Raw genomic sequence first — 13180 nt, forward strand, 5'->3', positions numbered from 1 at the left:
AGAGAGAGAGAGAGAGAGAGAGAGAGAGAGAGAGAGAGAGAGAGAGAGAGAGAGAGCGCCGGAAGAAGACCTACGACAATATTTTCCCGAAGGAAAAAATTGTTACGCGATAAAGACTCCATGGTTCGGCGAACTCTTGAGATCTGATGGTTCGCGAAATTACCTCGTGAGGGAGAAATAAGGGAACAATAAAATGTACTGCTGCTTATTCTTCATGTTTTCATTGGCATCGCGAAGCCAAGTATTCCGCTCGGCTAGCTTCTATATTAATTATTTTATGGAAGATACGCGCCTCTCTTTCGGTATAAATATGTTAGGTAACACGCGAAGAATGGTCTTCAATACTACCTTTTTTTCTGCAAGTACAACGCAAGAGAATTACCTCGTGCGTTTAATCGATACTGCTCGGAATATTGAATTATTCCTTGTGTACGACGTGTCGCTATCGAAACCTTGGAAAGTACGGAAAAGTACACGAAAATTTTACGTTGAAAATAAAAGGAGTTTTTGACGTTATATAATAATTCACAATGGCCGATATAATTCTGAGAAAGAAAATGAATTAAATTCCTGTCGTTGTCACTTGCGGAAAATGAGAAACGTGGACATGAAAATAAACAACTTATGTATTCTTAGCCGAAGTGAAATTTGCAAATAAAGATCTCTCCCTTATAGATAAGACTCCCCCGAGGCAGTTGTACTATCCACTTGTAATTATAGTGCAATTTTGCCGTTCTAATCGCACGTTTCTATAAACGACTAAATATATTCGCGGAAATGCGATCTAATACTCTTTTCCTTTCGATGAGAGGGAAAGAGATGGAGAGGAAAAAGAATTGGCAGTATTGATTGATATTCACTACTCATAAGGTCGTTTAAAGATTTAAGACTTCCCGGAATATAGTGGTAGCAATTAATGTCATTGGCATCGAGAGGGAGGGAACTGGAGAAGAAACGGCGGCAGTAAATTCACAGAAAACGTGCAGCAAACGTTTAAAACCGGCATGTATCCCCCTCTGCAAAATTGTACTAATTGCGAGGTCGCCGATGAGCAAAAGAAAGACTGAGCGGTGTGAAACGAGAGGCCGAAACGCGCTCTCGCGCGTTTGTCGAGAGTATTTGTAACATTTGGAGAGATTGTGCGTGGTCGGTTAACGCGCCCATAACGCGCACAACTGGCAATAATTACGTATTATTTCTCGTCCGATAGGATCATCGGTCACGACCCATTCTACTCAGCTGGATAATGTGTTTTCTATTATTTTGCTGACATCCCGGTGTTGTTAACATCGTAATTTATTATTTTCGCATGATGAATGAGAGCCCGTAATTTATGAACGTTGAGCCATCGATCTACCTCCAAAATTCATACCGTGAATACATTAATAATCGCAAAGCTGATAGATCTCGTCCACAATAACGTTACGCACATTCCCTTGCGTATTTCGATATCATTTATATTTTATATCATTCGCCGTGTGCGTTATTGCATTCCGAGTTGGAATCGAATGTCGGAGTTTGCACTCGATCTTGCTACCACGGTGCTCACTTTCGGACAATCGCCGCGCGCGCGTGGTGCTTACTATCGAATTTCTGACGACCTTGCCGCTACTACGGACTACTGCTACTGCTACCACCGTAGAGAAAAACGAAAGGGGCATTTGAGGGAGCAACTTTGTAATCGCCCTCGTAATCAAGTAACGTATACGTCGGACTACTCGCCGCCGTAACTTCATGCCCCTCGATTTACAACGGCGACTACAAAGTTGGGTAATTTGTATATCGCGTTATATTGTAGCACGCCCGCGCGCACTCTCGGCCATGCCGCGCCGTTTCTGTAATTTGTCACGACGGTAATCACAAAGTGGCCCTAGTACGAGAAGTGGATGGAGTTTTTTCTCTCTCTCTTTCCCCGCAAACAGCGTTGCTCCCGCGCGTTTCGAAGAACTTGAGTGGTATCGAGGAATTATCTCCCGTAATAGCACCATTCCGCATCATTTTAGGCCGTTCTTTTCGTTTTCTCGTTTCGCTCGCGAGGGGATCACGTTATCGAGGCTACTTGCTCAATTTGTATACCATGTAGTGTACACTGTGTCATTACGATGATTGCAAATTACTTACTTAGAGCACAATGATCGTTTTTCCTCCGCGTAGTCGCTTGATCTCAGTTTTCAGACCGCGCTTGCCTGACGAGATTTTCACGTGCGTCGCTCTTGAGGTAAAAGTACCAATACCTGGACGCTATATATATATATATATATATATATATATATATAAAATAACGTTTATACCTAACTCTAGACACTCTTATTATTTTGGTCTTTACATAGGAGTATTTCAATGTACGAATATATACAGAGGCTTTCCGTAGAAACAATCTAAAGTGACGAAAGTACGGCCTGTACACAAAGAGGATTTTATGATAAAAATTACTGTGAAATTTTGTAGCGTAACAATATATCTATATCTTGCATAATCTTGCATAATGTAATCACGATCCTGTGTATGAAGCATACACTGATCCTTCGAAATATATGGATATAAGAAAGTTCAGTAGTCGAAAGCAGGACTAAAGGTTCTACTCGGGTAGTCGTACGATACTTTCCAAAATTCGCTCTTAATTACCTCGAAACTCGCGAGCCGACCGCTTGCGGACGAGATTCCTGAGCAAATATCGACTTTTGAATAGAGTGATTATTATAGGGCTTCTATCTGTGAATGAAAATCGGACTTATTGACACGGAATCGGCACCGGGATCTCTCATGCTTGCCATCTTTCGACGTGTATATTCGCCGGCATATGCGTGCTACGCGATATCGGGGCTCGCGTGCCACACACACGTAACCGTCGTCGAATCAGAGCGCGACACGCGGCCAGTGCAATTCGTGCCCGGCAATTTAACGCAACCTGAATTTCTAAAAATGTGCAAGAGTCGGCGAAACAGTCGAGGCCGGCGACGGGAGGAGGGAGTCGCGAAAGGCCTCGGAAGGATGCGAGCTAATCGAGGAGACGGAAGGAGAAGACGAGCGCGACTTTCGGTGAAACGTCGCTACGATCTCGCGCGTGGTCTCGATTTCGCGTGAACAAGTTATCGGGTGAACTATGTAGCGATACGAAAACGAAAAACAAAAACGAGGGAGAATAAGGGGTTTCCCTACCGTATCGGCGTGCGGGCGCGTGTAGATCTCTCGACAGCACCAAATGTGTCAAATTTGTAGTACCAGTCGAGCTCGGATATGTAGCTCCGTATGCTTTTTTTTTGCGTTTCGCGAATCCGCCGAAAGTGATAAACGTTATTTGGGCGAAGCTACCTGTTGCGCGTTTTGATATTTGTTTCCTACCGTGCGGTCATGCGCGCAAGTCTAATTATCGCGACGATCTCGATCTTAGCCGGCTGTGAAATGACAACGGCACATCCCGTCGTCGCACCGGTCTCGCTCGTAATCCCTCCCTCGCAATCGTCGTGAGTTACGCCCTGCAGAGAGAGAGAAAGAGAGAAGTCTCTCTCGGCGGACTTGGAGCTTCAGCTAAATGCTCGAGTCCGCAATACACTTGACTCGCGCGATTCCTTTGCCGCGTCGTCGGCTTCCCGCGTCACAATTGTTTGTCGTAAAAGCCACTTTACTCGTTCCCCTTTACATGTCGCGTTTGCCGATTCACCGGTAGAAAAAACAAGTTATCGCAGGTGACTAAAGCTCTATCGACGAACCCGACGAACGGCGCGAACCTTGCGGTAAAATCGAGGCTGCCACTTGGGGATTCAGAAAGTGGTTACGATGATTATTGTCGTCGACAGATAAAAGATGAGCGCGTTGTTGCGTGAGAAGTTACGTAATGTCAAGTGGTCGAGTAACAAGTAACGAGGCGGACGACGGAATCGTAAATTCGATCGTTTGATCTCGCGATTCGATGAATAAAACATCAATTGTCTTGCTGCAAGTCAATAAAATCTTGACTTTTGACGTGCTCACGCGCAAGAAAAAGAATATAACACCGTGATAATATTTATTATCACGCGACCATCATTTCCCGTAACTTGTGACTCGTGCCCGGTCGAGTTGGATTTAAAATGGCGCATGCCAAAATTAATTCCTCCTTTTAAGATGTTTACGATAAAATTAATTTGCCATTATGCGACTCATCGAATGGCTTACTCCAGTAACAGTTTAATAAGGTCACGAAGAGAAAAAGAAGAAGAGAATGAGAAAAACGGCGGATTGCCTCGGCAAAGAGTAAAAGGTCCGCATGAAAGCTCGAGGATCGTCTCTCGGGAAAGCGGCGAGGACGATCGTTATTGGTAGATGAAAGGTGAGCACCACGTTGTAAGCCACGTAATGTCAAGTAGTCATGTCAAGTAATGAGATGGATTGCAAGCTTGGCTGTTCGAGCCTCGCGAGACATGAAATATTTATTAATTATTCAATACTTACACAGAAAAAAAGACAGTTGGGCCATACATAAATCTGTTTGCGTCAACTAGATTCAATATTCAGTAAAATGGAACAACTAATCATATGGTTACTGTCAGCAGTCACTAAGTTACTGGCGATGCAGCAGTGACGGTATCTGCTCCAACTAGACTGTATCTATGGTAAATGTTATCCCAACCGATTTCTGGTTACCACAATCAGAACACGTGCAAATTCACGGAAAAAAAGATTTCGTATAACTGAGTGTAAACAAGACGAAGAACCCGCCAATGAGTAATAATGTCTTTGAACCGAGCGGAGTCGCCGACATCGAATAATCGCGTAAGTTGCTTGCAGCCGCGTAGTGCACGTCGCGCAATGTAAAAGAGACAACTTCCCGTATCGATCGCGATGAAATCTCAAACGAAACAGCGAGAATGACATACATACACCACGTGTGATATCGCGAGAACTCTTATATAGTCAGCGTCATCCCGCGGAGAAGGTATAGACAGGATAAATAAGCGCACGTTTGTCGTCGATACGGATACTATTTGTTCGAGTAACGAAGTAGCCGAGGTGGATTGCGCAGGACTATTACCGGCGCTCGGATCCCGCGGGAATCCTCCACGAGGAGCGGCCGGGCTAAGTGTATCGCGACTTTTGTCATATACACTTAAGGCCGTCGTGACGCGAGCTCTCGCAGTCGTTTCTCAAAGTTAAATACGGGAATTACTTTCCTCCCAGAAATGGCGTTAAGAATGCAGACGAGCGTGTTACGGTCTACCGAAAGCGCAAACGTTTGTCGTAGAATCCCGTGGAGTCTTTCGCTCGAACGTCTCAAGCTCCCGTAGCACTTGGCGAATGATCGATAACGGTGAGGAAATGAGCATAGCACGCCGGACGAGACACCGGCGGAGATGCGAAAACAAATCGATAGGAAATGTACGAGCGCCCGTGCTGTCGGTTTATTATGTAGATTCATTGGCACGATTATGTGCGTGCGCGTTCGCGCGAGAGCGGACTAACGGCATCCCGTAATTTGACAACTTCCCTGCAAAATTACGGGGCGCGGAAAAAACGTGCCATGCAACCTGTCGCGGAGATGCAAGTCACGCGTTTCTATTCGGCCACAAGGCTTAGTAGTCTCTCAGCTTCTTGCTTTCCGTCTCGCGCGCGGAACGGAACGGAACAGATTATTTTTGATAGTGGCTCTTAAGGAATGTGGACAATAGCCACGGAGGGGAGAGATGAAGCGCGGCGTTTGTACATCGAGACGGGGGAATCGCAGAAAAAGAGTGCGGTCAAGCGCTTGTAGACGTTTTGGCCCGAATAACTTTGAATTAATGATACCGATTTGAAACTTGTATGTCGAGTAGATTGAGAATATAAAGTCTCGATAGTATTCTCGTAGTCGTTTGGAAGATAACGACACAAAAGATGGCAATCTCGGTAGACAGCCATACTGGCGCGTGGCGTGAACTTTGCGTGATATCAGAGGAAAATAACGAGAATAACATTGAGATTTTATATTCTTAATCCATTCGTTATAAGCTTAAAATTGGTGTATTATTTGATGTATTGAATACTTAAAGTTTTACAAAATCCCATGGAAAAGGAGCGAAATTTGACATTGCACTCTTTACATTCCACTGCGTACGTTCTACTTACTTTTTTGCTTTTAAAAATGACGTCGAGTTTACTTGCGTAATCTCATCGGATCTATTACGTCTTGCGTGTATTACTAAAATCATAAACGACTCTTTTGCGTGAGATATTTGTGTTTATTTTCAACTGCGATGCTTTACTTTTCTAGCGTTACCTTGTTCTGTTTACTTGCTATTCTTTTCTCTAGCGTTTTCATGTTTGCACGGTGCTGTAGTCATTAGTTATGTAACTTGTATATCTTCAGTACGACCATTGGGTTTTATTTTGAAAACTGGGGATTTTCTTTTCCTTCTTTTTTCATTTTCTATATGATCTATATTGCCGTCAAAATATTGCCGTTAAGATATTTCATTGTATTATTCTAAGAGGCCAACGTACTCCAGGACATTAATAAACTGTCTATTTCTCTTTCTCTTTCTCTCTCTCTCTGGTCGCGCATTGGTTTCCGATGTTCGTGATAGATGTCCCTTTTTCCGGTTGCGTTTAGATTAATCAAAACAACAGTGCTTTCAACGTCGAAATAATCGGCTGGCCAGTAGATATTAATTTCGCAGAGAATAATGGGCTATAAACCGCGCCGAATTATTGAATTTTCAAAGTACTCGTGTATCTACTAAATTCACTGACAAATAATTAATCAGGATTTATAAACCGGCCATGAGGAAATTACGCACCGGCCGGATTCGACAACGGTGCCGGCTCACCGGCATTAAATCATCGTCGATCGATCAGCCGACGCGTTGCGTGCGTTACAATAAAACGCGACGACACCTCGCCGCTGTCAAATCACGGTGTCATTTGCGGCAAATTGAATCACAGTCGATAATAAACGATAAGGCTCGCACGCGGCGCGCGCGACTAATAGGGTTCCTCATTCGCCGACGGGATTTTCGAGAATCCTCCGACTAACGTGCGATCAATTAGCAGGTGACTTACGCTTGCAGTCCTACGTAACGATGACATTTCGCGATTAACATCGCACATCTGTCCTTGGAGTCGCTCACGCAATTGCAGTTTTGCATTCCTCGCGCTCGCGGCAAATCGCAAAGCGCCGATAAGTCGTCGGACAATTAAGACGATTCAGCTTCCCCCGATTGCTTTATCACTCTCGAGGTCGTGTTAGGGAAAACGTTCCCTTCATATCGTCACGCGCAAAGTTCCGCAATATCCAGCGAGACAACGAGATCGCCGTGGTCTGTCGCGAAGAATTCCCGCGAATCATCCGGGCTCTCTTCTCCACGCCATCGTTATTCTATTTTCAGTTTGGAATCGTCTCCGCGCGAGGGAGGCTCTTCTTTCACAGCGAGTTCTCTTGCGGGCGCAGCCTGCTGTGAAATTGAAAAATTTTCGCGCGTGCTGCAAGGCTTCTGCAGACGAGTCATCCGGTGTGTGCGCGTGCGTGCGCGCGAGCGTGTGTGCGAGCGCTCAGGCTGCCGGGTTACCGGTTAGGCTTTGAGACCCACCAAACAGACCGGAAAATATGCAGGCTGCATAATTCAGCATAGGCGCGTATGCGCGCGCGCCCGTACGTGTGTGTGCGCGCCATCACGTATGTGTATACGGCACGAAACGTTTACGGGTATCAGCCCCGCGCCGAGTGATACCTCCACGTTCGTCTCTTCCTGCTTCGCGTTCGCGTTCGAGACGCGCTTCTTTTGTCACCGACTTTGCGTGGACATTGTCCAAATTATAAGCTTTCCACAGCGACGGTGGAACATCGAGGTCGACTGCATCCTGCTTCTCCTCCTCGTCGTTGTCGTCGTACTGTGCCGATCAAACCGCCATAATCGCACCCAACGTACGATGTAGTATATGTGGAAATGGCAGGTGCGCCGCCTTTTAGACGATGTACCGATTAACCCTTCGCGATGCATCACGCGATCTATCCCGACGCGTCGTGACACAAGTGAAATTTTATCGTAATCTCTCTTCCCCTCTCTCGGTAAAAAAAAAAAGAAAAAAGCAAAAATGGACGGATTAGCCAAATTGACGGGAATTGGTAGGAATTCGTTTTGGACGAAATTTTTTTTTTAGAATTATTCGCGTTTACTCGCAATTCTCGAAATATTCGACGCTATAAAAAAGAGGAGACCATTGCGTGCACCATTTTTGCTTTTATTTTACGCCGATTATTGAAAGTGCTACGCGTACACTTCATTATTTGTTCCGTGAAATATTTAATAAAACGGCTGTTACGTCGGATAGAGTTTCAACAGGAGGTATTTCGCTGCGGTCGCTATGCAGAAACGTTTGACCAGCGTCATTTATATGCCACGATTTTCAATTGTCAAGAGCCAGAACGCCGCGTAAAATTTCGCTCATATAATCGAAGAACTCGCCGAAGAATTCGCAATTTGCGTGGACACACGCACGCTCACGCGTCCTAGCGCAGCGCGTAGTTGCGATTGCACGATAGTTTGCGACATAGTAAAAGTTTAACGCGAAAGCGTGATGCAGACGTCGAATATTGTCGTTGAGGAGGGTCAGGGTCCCCGTACTGTCTCTCTCTTCACTTCGGGGACGATATTTTCAGGCCGGGCAGTAGGCATATAAATGTTTGGTGCTGCTGGTCGTTGAGACTAGCGGTTGCGGGTCACTCACCGAATATGAGTGAACTACGAGCATCGTCTCTCCGCTCGCGAGCGAGCATCGCGATTGGCCAGCCCACATTTTGCTCCGATAGCATCTCGATCGTTGCAGCGCGATCGATGGAAAAACGAGCAAAGGTAAGAAGCATCTGGCGACTCGACAGGTCTCCAGAAATGCTCGTTCGATCAGTCGCACTCTTACGTGTAACGATTTCTCTCTCTCTCTCTCTCTCTCTCTGCTTTGAATTGGCTGTTGTTATGCAAGAATGATCCAACTCAGCTGAAGTGTTTCGAGGAAAGTAAAGACGAAAATTCGGTGCATGATTTAAAAAGCATAGATAGCATTAAGGTTCTTCGCAGTCGCTTAACAAATCAAGCATAGTCAATTTTTTTCTCTTCAAGAATATTCGTTGACAAGCTTAATCCTTAAAAAATGAAGAAAAAACGCAACTAGTAGCAAATAAAAACTGTTTTTTAATTAATTTTAGGCGCTTATGAGGGTGTTTTCTGTTTTATGTAGAAAGACGTATAGATTAGCCATCAATGACAAAAACTCAAAAATCATAATTTTGTGGATCGGATCATTCTTGCACAACTATGGCCGACTATTGTTTTGAATCGAATTGTTTCAAGAGTCAACTCTAAGTGAGATTTTCGGCATCTTGGTCATTAATCACGACACTGTGTAGTTGTGTAGTTGTGTAGTTGTGTGGTCTACGCAATACATTTCTCAGTTGTATTAAATTTCAATGAGAGATCCTCTGATGAAATTCCCCCGATATTTTCTTAGCTTCATGTCGGTTACGATATCATACAATTCTTCTGACAGCGTATAATTGTCTAGTCACGCTAGTCCAAGAAAATATTTAATCAACACGAAGACGCGCTTAATCATATGGCCAGTCGCGAGAAACGACCGCGGTTAATCTTTCTCGCAAAAACATTTATCTGAAATACTTAAGCGAAAATATTATTTATATGTGCGTAGCCGCGCGTACCGTGATTGTCACGATAAATCGCACGGCAATTATTCTCGCTCATTAGAAGCCGCACGAGAAGCGGGAATAATCCGCTCACCGGTACGCAACAAGCCGCACTACACTTGTTATAGTTCTCGTTTCGGTCGCTTCAATTCCGACACGGGATATACGTGCGAAGCGCGGAGGAATGAAAAAAAGATGGAACAACGGCGAGATCCGACCGCGCGCAAACCACTCATCGCCGACCATACTTAACGATAAAAGTGTACCGCGTCAATGACCTTGCGTATATACGCGTGCGGGCTAAAAGCGCATGCTGCGAGTGAAACGCAGCGCGCGCGAAAGCGTTCGATTTCGGCCACCGGTCCGTATTGCCGGATGCGATCAGGCACCCGGCTGTTTCAGCATCTCGAGAATTTCTGCGAAAGAGGAAAGGAACCAGCTTGAAACCCCAAATTTTTCAAATTCAACCAAAATTTTTAAGATGCAGCCGCTGTAGGCGTGACACACTGAGAGAGAAAAATGGTTAATGTTACTCTCTAAATTTCTAGGAGTGAAGTTTCGTTCAAAAGGAGTGGGTATTCAAGCGATAGTGAAAATACTGCCAGTCTGAATGGAGTGATATTTCACTTTTCGCAAGAGTGAATATTTCACTCTAAGTAAAGTGAATTTTTATGATTAGATAAAAAGGAAAATCTCTAGTTCTATCGTGTTTGTGGTTGCTGCTGACTCCAGTTAATTAATTCCATTTATAATATACTTGGAAAAATTCGCTGAACACAGTGGGAGACTTGAAACCTGAGACTTCTGGCTCTTGAACCATTCGCGTTACCTACTGAGCCACTACTATAAACTCATGGGAATAACTCTTATAACGATACATGCGCTATTTCTGATCCTTCATTCACTCTTTCACGATTGAAAATCCACTCCATACAAGTGAAAAGTCGCTCGAGTGAAAATTTTCACTCCACGGTACGAAAGAATTCATTCTGCAAGAGTAAGAAGTCACTCGAGTGACTCGGTTGTCGTCTCATTTTTCGAGTGAGATTTTCACTCCAAGAAATTTAGAGAATACTAAATTGATAATTATTTGCAGCGCCAATTGTATTTTTTTGTTGGTCCAACCACAAAATAGTAGTATCAACATATACATATAAAGTTATTATTACTAACACTTACCACGTAAATGATTCTTCCGACTGTGTATCTTCCACTATGCGCGATTATAGTTACAAATACCAAACACTTTTTCCTCAGTGAATGCACGCGTCGAAGACACGATCGATTTTTCTTCGTTTTTCTTAACGTACTAAATAAACGGAAATTTTCGGACGTCGGACTGCTACAGAATTAAGTGAGATTCTTCGAGCGAACGTTTCCTCGTTAAGCGTCAAAAGATCGTAATCGTCGCGCAAATTATAAACTCGTACCGGCGTACGGCTTAAACGGTTTTAATGAACCACCTCTCTCTTCCTCTCCCTCTCTCACTCTCTCTTTCTCTCCCTCCCTCCCTCCCCCCCCTCTCTCTCTCTCTCCTTCCCTCCCTCCCTCTCTTTCTTTCATTCGCAGAGCGCGTACGGGAGCGAACATTACGCAAAATAACGTTAACGATAATTATCGGTAGCGCGAGCGTGATACCGTAACGCGTTACTGTATCGCGTCGTAAAAATGTTGTGATAGCATCGGCGTGAAATCGCTGCGTATTATCCGGCGATCCCACGCACGAACGCACGTTCTGCGTCTCGATTCCCGATTACTCGTGCGCGCCCGCGCTCACCGTTTTGCCCGGCGAGCACCTCCGCACGCGATTGCTCTCCACCTTGAAGAAAACGAAACATTCCTGGGTATTCGTCGGCGGATGCAGCGGCGGATTTACCGATAAAGACGAGGTTCTCACCGGTTTAGCGTGGCTTCAACAACGGTTAACCTCAGCCGTGCTTCAATTATGATTCTCAGAGAATCAGTTGGGTGTCAATTAGCTAATGTAATATGGGAACGGGTCTGAGAGTCGTCAGACGATGCTCCTCTTAGGTAGCCTCATCACCTACGCGAATTTGTAACCATTTGTTTCGAGAAAATTATCATCTATCCCAGTAAATTGTTGTGGATAATAATGAAAAATTTGCAATTGTAATCTTTCATCAACTAATTAGATATAATAACTAATTAGATATAATTACTCGTTATGCATTACTTTCGTTCTCAAGATTTCGGTACCTTTGGGTAGAGGGACTCTCCAAAGTGCTGTTTCGCGCAGAGATAATCACGAAAACTCTAAATCCGCGACTGTTTGCGCGCATGGGGTTGACTTGGTCTGCAAATCGCGAAAATCGACAAGTTTTTCAGATATTTTTTGCGCGCTCAAGCCGCCGATTTTCCGCGATTAGTCGCGATGACGGCGAGATCTCGCGCTATCGCGTCGATTTCAAACTCGCTGCGAATTAATACGCGCAAATCTCTCCATATCGCGCGAAACATACGCGAGGATTTAAATAAATATTAAACTCAAGTACGTTGGAAATATGTCCCGCGTGTGTTTGTCTAACGAGGACGGCATGCGCGCGATTCTTCCGTCGATTCCGCCGACATTTTTTCACAACCAAGTGATAAAACCAATCCGTGGATATGGTAAATACATCTGTGAAATAACGGCAAATATATAACTGCTGTACGCGGCTTCTAGATTTTGCATTAAACCAAATTATGTGTCAATATTAATCTACAAGAATTATTATATTCCGATATCAGATATATCGGACTACATCTTTTTTGTGTCAATATATCGAAACTCAGACTTATATTTATATGTTTTACCGTACTTTGTAATTAAAACCGCCGACGCGTGTATCTCAAATTCTAATGGGATAACGTCGTTTTCTATATTAAATATTTTCCACGTTATTAGTGTCATCGTGATTTTATTAAAGAAAAAAAGAAAGAAAAAACACAGTAGCGCATGCAGCAACATCTGTTTAATTAAGTAATTAAATTTTAGAAGATAATGTGTAATATTTAACGTTAGGATACAAATAGCATTAAACAATGACGTTTTTAATATTGTTTCTCGGATTAAAAATTATATACACCGAGCGAAAAATGTTTGATATGTATAACTATAATCTATATAGAGAAATAATTATTATAAATTGTGGTCAAGGCAATTATTTTTTAGTCAATTGTACTATAATTTTAGTAATAATAATCTTAGTAATAATAATCTATACGCATGTTATTATTAACATACGCATGTTATTATTAACATTACGCATGTTATTGTTAACTATAATTTTAGTAATAATAATCTTATACGCATGTTATTATTACTATTTCCGTGTTGGAACAACTAAAAAATATGATTTAGGTCTAATTTGATCCCAACTATATTTTTTACAAATATCAAACAACGTTTTCTCTCAACGTACACAACAAAACAACGGCAACAATCTAGAATCGTAAAAGTGACTGCCGCTTCTCATTTTCGCTAGTTTAAGAATATACAGTCTTATACCGTACGTATCTTTGACATGTTAA

General features: G+C 43.4%; 2 protein-coding genes across 3 annotated transcripts in view; one reads left to right on the forward strand and one right to left on the reverse strand.

Annotated features, from left to right (window-relative positions):
- LOC116848270 overlaps positions 1 to 13180 on the reverse strand; it is a 225591-nt gene that overhangs the window by 27244 nt on the left and 185167 nt on the right. The window lies entirely within an intron of this gene.
- The window catches only part of LOC116848284 (mushroom body large-type Kenyon cell-specific protein 1), a 380233-nt gene that overhangs the window by 25494 nt on the left and 341559 nt on the right, over positions 1 to 13180 (forward strand). The gene's annotated exons all lie outside the window — the stretch shown is intronic.

This window comes from Odontomachus brunneus, unplaced genomic scaffold (assembly GCF_010583005.1).
Source record: "Odontomachus brunneus isolate Ranch 3 - 2012 unplaced genomic scaffold, Obru_v1 Obru_scaffold_092, whole genome shotgun sequence".
Lineage (NCBI taxonomy): Eukaryota > Metazoa > Arthropoda > Insecta > Hymenoptera > Formicidae > Odontomachus > Odontomachus brunneus.